Here is a 14,029-nt window from a genome sequence, read left to right as displayed (position 1 = left end):
GGTAAAGGGAAGGAGTGGTAAGCTAAATAATGTGGAAGAGTGGAGGCCAGGTTGTTGTAGCATTTGACAGAAGAATAGAAGTAGGAGGGTGGAGGGGAAGGAAGTTTTGAGTATATGGTGTGGAAGAGTAGGAGGCAAGCGTGGACCTCATGGTGAAGGGGTGGAGAAGATGGGGCATGCAGCCAACTTGTGGGGATAAATTATAGGTTAATGGGGTATGGAGCCCCTGGAGAGAAATTAGAGCGTTTAAGGGGTTGGAAGCTGTGTCATGACTGAGTGGAAGGAAAGGGTGAAGAAGCCTATGGACGGAGTGAGTAGGTGATAGTGAGTTGCAGAAGATGAAACAAAACAATTGGTCTTATCATGAAATAGGTGATATTTCATGATAAGACCATGGTATGTTTTCACACCCTGGATGAAGTCTGCTTTATTCAGGGTTGTTTTTAAACTCGGCTCAGCGAAAAGTGCTCTTAAATCTAGTGAAAGGTCTCACTTGACATCCCCTTCCGAAGTCTAGCTATCTTGCTGTTCTTGCAAATCTTTTAAATCCTCACTGGTCCTTATGTGTTTGTTTCTAACTGCATGTCAACACAGTTTAATACATAATTGTCTCATATAAAAGAAACAGAAGGAATACAGGCTGCCTTTGATATGGTTGACCATGACGCCCTAACTCAAAGACTCCATGAAGCCCGCATACAAGGGATTGCTCTCGACTGGATTACTTCCTATCTTTAAAAAAGAGCAAATATCATCCACTCGCCCCCCTTCTCATCCGAACCCTACCTCACAAAAGCAGGGGTCCCCCAAGGGTCAATCATCTCACCTTTGCTTTTCAACATCTACATGATATCTTTACCAGAACTGATCAATGATTTCCATCTCACATGCTACAACTATGCAGATGACACACAAATACTACTTAAATTAGAAGACCCCAAAACATTGAAAACTCACAAATCTTCAGTTGCCCCAGAGCCGTTGATCAGTGGATGACCTGGAGCCATCTCAAACTAAAATACCTCCAAAACAGAAATACTCATATGTGGTGACTGGAAAATTTATGACCCTCTGTGCGTCTGGCCTGACGATCTCGGACCACCTCCTCAATTATCCAAGGAAGTTAAAAACCTAGGAATCACCATGGATTCCAAGTTAACTATGAATGCTCAAGTAGACAAATTAGCACGCACAAGCTTCATCACCTTAAAAACTTTACGACGCATCTTCCCCCACCTCGGATTTCCACACAAGGTGCAAGCTACCATCTCACTTGTACTATCCAAACTGGATTATGCCAATAGCCTCTACCATGGATCATCTCTATCTGTTATGAAAAAACTACAACGTATCCAGAATTCCACAGCCAGGCTACTACTGCATATAAAGCCGCAAGCCCACATCTCCCTTGCCTTGAGAGCACTACACTGGTTACCCGTTGCCAGAAGATGCACTTTCAAGCTGCTTTGTATCACCCACAAAGCTATACATGGAACAGGACCGCTTTTTTATCAGAAAGAAAATGACCAAATACATCCAAGAAAGAACCCTCCGCTCAAGACTGGCACCCCGCCTTAGAACACCACCATACAAGAAAAAGACTATAGGTGGTACATCCTTCTCCGTCCAAGCAGCCAAACTATGGAATTCATTACCCCCAAGTATAAGAGCCACAGATAACTTTCTTGTCTTCAGAAAACTACTCAAGAGTTGGCTCTTTCCTTCATAACCACCTTTTTCAAACAACTATGAACTGCATATGCCTATGTGGATAAATATTTTTTTCAGATTATATGTATATTTCTATTTATTTATAGTTTCTTTGGAAAATATGTATTGCTACTATGTCATAACAATAAAATACACACACACTCTTTAAACCTGTCTGACTAAGTATTTTTTACCCATGATTCTAATTATGTATTGTATGTGCATATGTGTGTGTGTGTGTATATATATATATATGTATATATATATATATATGTATATTTATATGCATGTGTATATGTTGTTTCTGTGCTTGGCATGTTCGTGGATCATTGCATGGCTCCTGTTTTTTTTTTTTTGGGTTGTTATACTAGATATCTATGAATTCCTGCTCTCATCTTATCACACTTATCTACTCATCACTCTTATGTCATGTCTCTATCAAACTATCCTCCATTCTCACTCTGACTCATCCCAAATCCCTTCTACCACTTTCATCTCCTAAATATCTCTGCCTAAGCTCTTCCCTCCACATCTAACTCACCAAACCTCACTCTACCTCTGTGACCTCCCACACAACCCTACTAAATTCTCCTGCATTCATCTCACCCTGCTACTATGCTCTCCCTAACCCTTCCACATACTCTTCCCCCTCCACCCCCCTTTACTCATCCCAAGCCTTTGGGTTGAGTAAATGAAGGATATACTCCCAATTAACACCTCTGGATTTTAGTTCCTCCTCCACCCCTCCAATACTCCAGTCTAACTAACAAACTCTCATATCCGCGGCTCAAATTAACTCATAATAACACTAAAACTGTACTCATTATTTAACGATACTAATCCATCACTAATTCTTGTTGGTTTCCGGAGTAGCGTGCTACTCATCGAAAAGCGCTTCGACGCCTCATCAGGGGTAGTAAGCGCTATATAAATATGATTACAATTACAATATAAATACGTTAATGTATTGTTTGCCCTCTTCGACAAGGTGCAATATCCCATGACCACCACCTGGGGGCGATAAAGGCATTTGGACACCTTCTTGCAGACTTTACTGTACAATTTTGTGTGGGTTCCTTCCTGAATCTCTTTTCCCTCTAGTTTATGACTTGGACAGCAGATACTTACACATCTGGGATATTGGTTCACTACTCGAAGCCCTTGGATGTTAAAACGTTCAAATGAAATTCAATGTATTAATTGAAACTCTTCTACCATTTGTTTTAACTTGTCTGTTCTGTGTTTCGGAGTCCAGTGTCCCTTTGTGAGGACCAAGTTGGTTTGTTCTTACCATTGATGAGCACATTTTTAAAGTAAGGGAATAATGGTGTGCAGGCAAGGACATTTTTCAAGCAAGGCAAGAATGTTGCCAAGCCGCGCTTGAGGCATTTTATCACCAGTCCAGCTTCAATTAAGCATTTCGGTTGTTAAACATCATCATTAAATAGATCAGTGATGCTATTGTGTTTAACTAATTGTTCCATAGCAAGACCTTGTTCTTCTAGAAGCCAAAATAAGTTCTCCCTGCAATTTTTATTTTTGACTTTAAATTGGCAGGAAGGATCTAAGTGTCTGATTAACCTCCTTAGTTGAGCACTTGCCATTCAGCTGGTCCCTCCCTGATCACTGGGTGCATTGTTCTAAGATTCCCAATTACTGGGCACAGTTCACATAGGCAGCTTACATGAGAGCCATAGACCAAAGTATTCTCCATATACCTTTCACGCATGATTGGAAAATCTGGGACATAGTGGATCATTGTCCATGCCATTGCAATTGATATCACTGCAGTGCTTGTTCTGCTGGTTAAATGAACCTGTGATTTGGTCTCCTTCCCTGTACTTATGGTCATAGAGTTAAAACATTGCCAGGGACTGCTGTCACAGCGGTTCCTGACGATACTTTTTGGAGTTTGGCGCGCAGCTTCATCAAGCATGGCTGAGCCATGTGGCAAACTGTTTCTTTTGCATTGTCAAAAAGAAAATCTCGAAGCAAGATTTTCTTTTTGATAATAAGACAGTGCTCCCCCGCTATGGGAGTCCTCTCCTATAGCGAGGAGAGCATTTTGTATTTTTCACTGCCCCTTAAACCCAGTTTTTTTTATTTTCTGGTGGTGACAGGCAGTGAAACTGGCCTCTAAGTCTTCCCATCTAAATTACTTGGGCGTAATTAGAAGTCAGTCTCCGGCCTTTACTCTGTTAGGCCGTCAGAGGGGGTTAAGCACTGCAGAGTCGGGAGTAGTCTCGGCCATGATTAAAGCAAAGATCTGCCTGCATTTACATCGGGCCACGGATCCTAATCTTGGCGATACAGAAACTCAGTCGCAAAAAGCAATGTAGCATCCATGCCACCAAGATATAAATCAGGCCCTTTGTCTTAAAATAAAACAGGGAGCCAATATGTCCGTTAGAAACTTTGTAATTTTGTTGGTTTCACAGACAGTGTCACAGGCTCAACGGCCTTAAACCTAAAACATGCTACCAATTGCACACCAGTCAAATGGCACAGTTTACGCATTTAGCGCAGCGCTGTCACAACGCACCAGTAGCTGACCTCCTTTCAAGTTACAAGAGCCTATCCTTTTCTAGAGTTCTGCTGGTCCCGCCCTTCTGTGATGGGAAGGCTGCGCAAGGAGTGATGTGTAAGATGAGCATGAAGGTCTGAGCGATGCAGGTACCTCCAGAGGCAGAGCGCACAGTTGAAATAAAGCTGCCTCTTAAGCAAAGCATTCCAAATTTGTATTAAAAACTAATCTTGTCCATTTAGGAAGTCTTTAAATTTGCCTCTAAACACAGATGCACCATAGTGGAACATCTGTAGTGTATAGAATAAATCACACTCATAAAATGTAAACTGTAAAAGTATTCCAGAGTGCATGCATGTTGGTATAAAACATAACTTGAACCTAATAATTGTCTTGGTTTTAGAATGAAAAATGCCACCTGCTGATTGAACACGAAACCCAGAAGCTCAAGGAGCTGGATGATGAGCATTGCCAGGAATTGAAGGAATGGAGAGAGAAACTGAGACCGAGAAAGAAGGTAGCACAAACAACTGGAAATCAAGACGATTTGTCAGATACTAGAAAAAAAGTCAATGGTCTTTATTTCAAATGCTATTCAGTTATCTGTCTCTCTCTCTCATAGCTCAGTGTATTCCTGTTTATCAACGCAAGTTTTTGTTTGATTGGTCTTATATAGCACCTTGACTAATGCGCTTTCCTTCATTATGTACGGCGGTGTACTTGAGTTTGGAATGATGTAGATAAACAATAGCATAGTGAGCAGGTGAAATGTACCTCGTGAAGCCTACTGCTGCAGTGAGTCCCGGTTACTTAAGAGTACAGATCCGTCACTTTCAAAGCATGGAAGACACAAAAACTTCTTCAGGGAAGTGAGCTTTAACCCTTTCAGTGCCCAGCTCTTTACACACATCAGTGCTACTGTTAGTATGAGGCTGCCTAAAGACCTCCGCCTGTTTTGATTACACCCATCCAAAGATGTTAGCAGTATGCAGGAATGTGTATTGTTATTCTGTCAAATGCGAATATTATTACCTTCTTTCAGCAAAACTGGTCAGTAATTCATTGCAGCTATCATAGACATAAATCATGTAATCCTAACATTAGAAATTCTGCCCTGAATGTACTGAGTTTGGCAATACCAAGTGCGTGTGGGTTTTCATAGGAATTGTGATCTGCACAGAGCACTAATGTAGTATTTCCACATATTAGTTAATTGTAGTTGAAACATTGTTTTTATGGTCATTTTGGTTGTTTGAAACCGCAGGAATGTAGGGAAATACAGGCAAATAAAATTTTCAGAATATTCACTTCTGAACCAAATCGAATGGTTTTCCACCATGATAACTTGCAGGAGATTGGCATTTTTTTTTTCTTTCTTGAAGTTGTTAAAAAACGTAAGCTATGCATATATATGTTCGATGGCATGTGTAGCTGCAGATAAACATGCTGTGCACTGTTCCTGCCATCTAGTGTTGGGCTCGGAGTGTTACAAGTTGTTTTTCTTCGAAGAAGTCTTTTCGAGTCACGGGACCGAGTGACTCCTCCTTTTCGGCTCCATTGCTCATGGGCATCGACTCCATCTTAGATTGTTTTCTTTCCGCTTGTACATACTCCTGTTGGGTGTGGACATGTGCAGGTCGTTTTTCTTCAAAGAAGTGTTTATAGTCACAAGTTATAGTGACTCCAGTTACTGTTAATGCGCATTGGCATTGATTCCATTGTTGATTGTTTTTTCTCCGCTCCGGTTTAGACGTCTCCTTTTGAGCTCTGGTTCGAAGCCACGTGATGTTCACGCTGAGCCTGCTCAGATCCTTTCTTACTCGCAGAACAATTTCAAAGCCCTGTATGGGGCCTAGCCCCTCCGGGGCTCCATCCATTGCTCGGCACAAGAGAATGTACACATAATGGAATGGACTCCTTTCAGATACTGTCTGAAGTGGCAAGTGAAGAACTGGATGACAGATGTGTAACCTCTGTCTGTCCTTGGACCATCAGGACAGACCGGATTCCTGCTCAGTGAGGCCTGCCTTCAGGAACAAGAAACTTAAGCGTTGATGGCCCGCCACCCATCAAAGTCAATGGTGTCCACCTCCGAAGAAGGCTAGAGTACCAACATCTCTCCTCCACCCCTTAACACTACTCAGAAGCTGAGCATCTCCTTGGTGGAGGCTGAGCATCGAGCTCACAGGCCAGTCAATGTAGCTTCCGGTCCACCACTGCCACAATCCCAGGTTGAGCACCGAACTACAGAGTTGGAGTTTGTGAGAAAGTAACCTCTTTCTAGCCTTGTTACCCCCACTTTTGGCCTGTTTGTGAGTGTAAGTCAGGGTGTTTTCACTGTCTCACTGGGATCCTGCTAGCCAGGGCCCAGTGCTCATAGTGAAAACCCTATGTTTTCAGTATGTTTGTTATGTGTCACTGGGACCCTGCTAGTCAGGACCCCAGTGCTCATAAGTTTGTGACCTATAGGTATGTGTTCCCTGTGTGATGCCTAACTCTCTCACTGAGGCTCTGCTAATCAGAACCTAAGTGGTTATGCTCTCTCTTTACAAATTGTCACTAACAGGCTAGTGACCAATTTCACCAATTTACATTGGCATACTGGAACACCCTTATAGTTCCCTAGTATATGGTACTGAGGTACCCAGGGTATTGGGGTTCCAGGAGATCCCTATGGGCTGCAGCATTTCTTTTGCCACCCATAGGGAGCTCTGACAATTCTTACACAGGCCTGCCACTGCAGCCTGAGTGAAATAACGTCCACGTTATTTCACAGCCATTTTACACTGCACTTAAGTAACTTATAAGTCATCTATATGTCTACCCTTTCCCTGGTAAAGCTTGGGTGCTAAGTTAATTAGTGTGTGGGCACCCTGGCACTAGCCAAGGTGCCCCCACATTGTTCAGGGCCAATTCCCCGGACTTTGTGAGTGCAGGGACACCATTACACGCGTGCACTACATATAGGTCACTACCTCTGTGTAGCTTCACAATGGTAACTCCGAATATGGCCATGTAACGTGTCTATGATCATGGAATTGCCCCCTCTATGCCATCCTGGCATTGTTGGTACAATCCCATGATCCCACGGGTCTGTAGCACAGACCCGGGTACTGACAAACTGCCTTTTCGGGGGCTTCACTGCAGCTGCTGCTACTGCCAACCCCTCAGACAGGTTTCTGCCCTCCTGGGGTCCAGCCAGGCTTGGCCCGGGAAGGCAGAACAAAGGACTTCCTCAGAGAGAGGGTGTTACACCCTCTCCCTTTGGAAAATGGTGTGAAGGCAGGGGAGGAGTAGCCTCCCCCAGCCTCTGGAAATGCTTTTATGGGCACACATGGTGCCCATTTCTGCATAAGCCAGTCTACACCGGTTCAGGGACCCCTCAGCCCTGCTCTGGTGCGAAACTGGACAAAGGAAAGGGGAGTGACCACTCCCCTGACCTGCACCTCCCCTGGGAGGTGCCCAGAGCTCCTCCAGTGTGCTCCAGACCTCTGCCATCTTGGAAACAGAGGTGCTGCTGGCACACTGGACTGCTCTGAGTGGCCAGTGCCAGCAGGCGACGTCAGAGACTCCTTCTGATAGGCTCCTTCAGGTGTTGCTAGCCTATCTTCTCTCCTAAGTAGCCAAACCCTCTTTTCTGGCTATTTAGGGTCTATGCTTTGGGGAATTCCTTAGATAACGAATGCAAGAGCTCATCAGAGTTCCTCTGCATCTCTCTCTTCACCTTCTGCCAAGGAATCGACTGCTGACCGCGCTGGAAGCCTGCAAAACTGCAACAAAGTAGCGAAGACGACTACTGCAACTCTGTAACGCTGATCCTGCCACCTTCTCGACTGCTTTCCTGGTGGTGCATGCTGTGTGGGTAGTCTGCCTCCTCTCTGCACTAGAAGCTCCGAAGAAATCTCCCGTGGGTCGACGGAATCGTCCCCCTGCAACCGCAGGCACCAAAGAACTGCATCACCGGTACCCTGGGTCTCCTCTCAGCACGACGAGCGAGGTCCCTTGAATCCAGCAACTCTGTCCAAGTGACTCCCACAGTCCAGTGACTCTTCAGTCCAAGTTTGGTGCAGGTAAGTCCTTGCCTCCCCACGCCAGACTGCATTGCTGGGAACCACAACTTTTGCAGCTACTCTGGCCTCTGTGCACTTCCAGTGGAAATCCTTTGTGCACAGCCAAGCCTGGGTCCACGGCACTCTAACCTGCATTGCACGACCTCCTGAGTTGTCTTCCGGCGACGTGGGACTCCTTTGTGTAACTTCAGGTGAGCACCATTTCACTCCTCTTTGTAGTGCCTGTTCCGGCACTTTTGCGGATGCTGCCTGCTTCTGAGAGGGCTCCTCGTCCTGCTGGGTGCCCCTTCTGTCCCCGGACACAATTGGCGACATCCTGGTCCCTCCTGGGCCACAGCAGCATCCGAAAACCGTAAATGCACGACTTGCAGCTAGCAAGGCTTGTTTGCAGTCTTTCTCCAGGAAAACACTTCTGCACAACTCTTCACAGCGTGGGGCATCCATCCTCCAAAGGGGAAGTCTCTAGCCCTTGTCGTTCTTGCAGAATCTTCAGCTTCTACTGTCCAGTAGCAGCTTCTTTGCACCCACAGCTGGCATTTCCTGGGCATCTGCCCATCTCCGACTTACTTGTGACTTTTGGACTTGGTCCCCTTGTTCCACAGGTACCCTCGTTTGGAAATCCATCATTGTTGCATTGCTGATTTGTGTCTTTCCTGCAGAATTCCCCTATCACGACTTCTGTGCTCTTTGGGGAACTTTAGTGCACTTTGCACTCACTTTTCAGGGTCTTGGGGTGGGCTATTTTTCTAACCCTCACTGTTTTCTTACAGTCCCAGCGACCCTCTACAAGGTCACATAGGTTTGGGGTCCATTCGTGGTTCGCATTCCACTTTTGGAGTATATGGTTTGTGTTGCCCCTATTCCTATGTGTCCCCATTGCATCCTATTGTAACTATACATTGTTTGCACTGTTTTCTAATACTATACTGCATATTTTTGGTATTGTGTACATATATCTTGTGTATATTTGCTATCCTCATACTGAGGGTACTCACTGAGATACTTTGGGATATTGTCATAAAAATAAAGTACCTTTATTTTTAGTATATCGGTGTATTGTGTTTTCTTATGATATTGTGCATATGACACTAGTGGTACTGTAGGAGCTTCACTCGTCTCCTAGTTCAGCTTAAGCTGCTCTGCTAAGCTACCATTATCTATCAGCCTAAGCTGCTAGACACCCTATACACTAATAAGGGATAACTGGGCCTGGTGCAACGTGTAAGTACCCCTTGGTACTCACTACAAGCCAGTCCTGCCTCCTACAGAGTTCATGTGTGCTCAACTCTTGGCATTGAAGCATCCAGCCATTCAACTTCATCTAGGTCTTTGGTTCCAGCATTATAGACACCCACAAGGCCACTCTCGGAGTCCAGGCCTTTGGATCCGAAAAACGGCTCGGTGACTGCAGGCCAACAGACATCCTGAGCTCTGAGTAAGTTGACGTACAGGGGTACATCCACTTCCGAGGATCAGCCTATCCTCCAGCACCTTGAGGAGGAACTCAGTGCCAGGCAACAGCATATACATATTCATCCTGAGACTGGTTGAATTCCAGCTAAGCCCGCTCCTTAGGCAGAGGACACTGTTCCTCCAAAGAGAAAATTGACTTTAGAAGAGGCAGTAAATCTACCACGGAGCTGGGAGAACCTTTTTACCATGTTCACCACAATAGGGTTGTCTTCTGGACGAACCCCAGGTTCCTTCCTAAGGTGATCCGTAGTATCTACCTTAATAAAACTATAGAACTGCCTGCTTTCTTCTCACTTCCACAGTCAATAGCAGAACAAGCTCTTCATACCTTAGATGGCAAAAGAACACTTATGTATTATATTGACAGCACAAACTTCTTCTGAACGACACAACCGTTTTTTGTTTCTTTCTCCACATCACATAAAGGCTGTGCTCTGGGCAAAGCAGGACTAACATGCTGGTTGATCAAACATTTACAAACATGTTATGCCAAATCAAAAAGTCCTTTGCTTATTTCTTCCAGACTCCCCTCCACTTGCATAAAAGGAGGCACTATAGTTTACTTTGGTAATATTTCTATAGCTGACATCTGTAAAGCAGCTACTTGGCCTACTCCCCGCACTTTTACTAAACATAACTGTGTGGATGTTTTAGCATGCCAACAAGCTAGAGTTCGCCAGGCTGCTTTAGGCACATTTTTCCAGTCTTTTGCAACATCCTCAGGCTAGCCACCCCTATATGGGAGTACTGATTTACAGTCTATGCTCAGCGTGTGTATCTACAGCTACCAATGCCATGAATGGAAAATGTTTACCCTGTAGGCATCTGTGACATGTAGTGCCTACTGTCCTCCCTAGAAGCCTATGGATGTTACAGACACTTATCTTTTGCATATATTATTCTTTCACATTGTCATCTTTTCTGTACCTCTATGATCCATCTACATCCTCAGCCTTTGGGCGGAAAGAATAATCTAACAATGGAGTAGATGCCCATGCATATTATGAGGAATGAGTGGAGTTACTATAGCTTGTGACTCGAAATCTTCTTCATAAGAAAAACAACTTCATAAAAAAACAACAGGGTAAAATTTTACATATCTATCTACATCTATATATACATATGGTCGATGGCATGTGTAGCTGCAGATACACATGCTGTGCACTATCCTGCCATCTAGTGTTGGGCTCGGAGTGTTACAAGTTGTTTTTCTTCAAAGAAGTCTTTTCGAGTCACGAGACCGAGGGACTCCTCCCTTTCGGCTCCATTGCGCATGGGTGTTGACTCCATCTTAGATTGTTTTCTTTCCGCCATCAGGTTCGGACGTGTTCCTCTTCGCTCCGTATTTAGATTAGGAAAAGTTAGTTAGTTATCAGAAAATTCGACGGTTTTGTTCGCGCTCGGTACCGATTTAGTGTTAGCACATCGACACCGAAGAAAGAAGCGCTCCGGCGGGCTTCGGGGCTTCCACTCTCCAGCGGGGCCTGGTCCGCCCGACCGCATCCATCTTCAAACCTCATGGACCGGACCCCCTTCCGCTTCTGCCCCAACTGCCACGCAAAGTATCCTTATACAGACCAACACTTGGTCTGTAATCTGTGTTTGTCTCCAGAACACAAAGAGGATACTTGCAAGGCTTGTCAGGCATTTCGATCCAAGGAAACACTACGAGATCGAAGAGCTCGAAGACTCCAGATGGCGTCAATACCGACCGAGCAGATCGACGTCGAGGAAGAGGAGAGATTCTCCATTCGAGATTCGGACTCGGACGAGTCCGAAAGTGAGCAGCCGAAGACGCAGCAACAAACTGTAAGTAAACCAGCCCCGGCAGACTCACTCAAAAATAATAAAGGCCAAGGGGATGCCACCGCCAACAGGCCATGGCTTAAACCGAAAACACGGTGACCAAACATCGGCACCGAAAAAGGCCTCCCAGCAGCCGAAGACATCCGACTCCGGTCGAGATACCGGCTCCGAACAATCTCGGCACCGAGAGTTCGGCACCCCAAAAGTCAAGAAGGTTTCCTCGGAGCTGAAAAAGACTGTACAAAAAGCTTTGGTGCCGAAACATGCAGCCTCGGAGCCAAAACCAGGCTCCTATACAGAAGAGCAAGGCCTTTCAAGTCAGTTGCAAGGGCACAGATTTGAACAAGAACTGGGAATGGGAGAGCCTGACCATACCCAGAGAAGGCTGCACATACAAAAGGACACGGGGAAAATCTAAACTCTTCCCCCAATAAAAATCAAGCGAAAGCTAGCTTTCCAGGAGACGGAAATGCAGCCAAAAGCGAAAGTGGCTAAAGACAAAACACCACGAAGGTTCTCGCCACAGAAATCTCCATCGCATTCGCCACACCTGTCCCCGGTAGCGACACCCCCAATGATGCAGTCGCCAACACACCCTGGGATGATGCAAGATGACCCGTATGCATGGGACTTGTATGATGCATCGGTCTCAGACAGTAGTCCCGATTGCTACCCGGCTAGGCTGTCACCACCTGAGGACAGCACTGCATATATGCAGGTGGTTTCAAGGGCAGCTGCATTTCATAATGTAGCAATGCATGCAGAGCCCATAGAGGAAGACTTTTTGTTTAACACATTGGCATCCACTCACAGCTCATACCAAAGTTTGCCAATGCTGCCAGGCATGTTAAAACATGCCAAACAAGTGTTCCAGGACCAGGTAAAAGGCAGAGCCATCACGCCTAGGGTGGAGAAGAAATATAAACCTCCCCCAACGGACCCTGTGTTTATCACACAACAATTAACTCCTGATTCGGTGGTAGTGGGAGCAGCCTGGAAGAGGGCGAACTCCCAATCCTCAGGGGACGCACCCCCGCCCGACAAAGAAAGTCGGAAATTTGATGCAGCAGGCAAGAGGGTGACAGCACAGGCAGCCAATCAGTGGCGGATTGCCAATTCCCAGGCTCTACTGGCTCGATACAACAGGGCACATTGGGATGAAAAGCTACATCTCGTTCAGCACCTTCCCAAGGAGTACCAAAAACGTGCCCAACAGGTTGTTGAGGAAGGACAAACTATCTCGAACAACCAAATAAGGTCGGCTATGGATTCAGCAGACACGGCGGCAAGGACAGTGAACACTGCAGTAACCATTCGTAGGCACGCATGGTTACGGAGCTCCGGTTTTAAGCCTGAAATCCAGCAGGCTGTGCTGAATATGCCGTTCAACCAAGAACAATTGTTTGGGCCGGAGGTGGATACGGCAATAGAAAAACTAAAAAAAAACACGGATACGGCCAAAGCCATGGGTGCACTCTACTCCCCACAGAGCAGAGGCACTTTTAGAAAGCTGCACTTTAGGGGGGGTTTTGTTCCCAAACCACAGAGCCTTCCACATCACAAGCCAGACCCACATATCAGGGCCAGTATCAAAGAGGAGGTTTTCGAGGAACATATAGGGGTGGACAGTTCCCAAAGACAGGAGGGAAATTCCAGAGCCCAAAAACTCCACAAAACAAATAGTGACTTCAATGTCACAAACCCCCACCACTCAACACCAGTGGGGGGTAGACTTACCGCATATTACCACAACTGGGAAAACATAACTACGGACGCATGGGTCCTAGCCATTATCCAACATGGTTACTGCATAGAATTCGTAACAATGTCTTGTAGTAGGTTTTCTAGCTTGTTTAATGACCTCCATACATTCTTGTGTAAGGTCTAAATGTCCAAATTCTAAGACTTCAGGAGTCAGATTGCTAGATTGAGCGATGCTGGATTCGGGTGCCTGATCGGTTGTTTGTGTTGAGTTAACAGATCTGGTCTGTTTGGTAGTTTGATATGAGGTACTACTGACAGGTCTAGCAGTGTTGTGTACCATGGCTGGCGAGCCCAGGTTGGTGCTATGAGTATCAGTTTGAGTCTGTTTTGACTCAATTTGTTTACCAGATAAGGAAGGAGTGGGAGAGGGGGAAAAGCGTAAGCAAATATCCCTGACCAACTCATCCATAACGCATTGCCCTTGGACTGAGGGTGTGGATACCTGGATGCGAAGTCTTGGCATTTTGCGTTTTCTTTTGTTGCGAAAGTTAATTTTTAAATTGGTCAATAGCTGAAATGTTAGCTTTGAGTGATCGTTCTTTAGAGATACGAAATGTCAAACTCATGCATTTTCCAAATTTTCGCACCCTAAGGAATCTGCCAAGGATTTTCTGAATATTGGCTAAATTTCACAAAAGGTGACAATTCCTTATTTAAATAGAAGTGTGTCAGTGTAAAGATG

At 45.3% G+C, this 14,029-nt stretch overlaps 1 pseudogene; it reads left to right on the top strand.

The window, feature by feature from the left end:
* The window catches only part of LOC138301708 (STE20-like serine/threonine-protein kinase), a 207,081-nt pseudogene that overhangs the window by 174,314 nt on the left and 18,738 nt on the right, over nt 1-14,029 (top strand).

Source organism: Pleurodeles waltl, chromosome 6 (genome assembly GCF_031143425.1).
Source record: "Pleurodeles waltl isolate 20211129_DDA chromosome 6, aPleWal1.hap1.20221129, whole genome shotgun sequence".
Classification (NCBI taxonomy): Eukaryota; Metazoa; Chordata; class Amphibia; order Caudata; family Salamandridae; genus Pleurodeles; species Pleurodeles waltl.
This window is presented reverse-complemented; position numbering and strand designations above follow the sequence as displayed.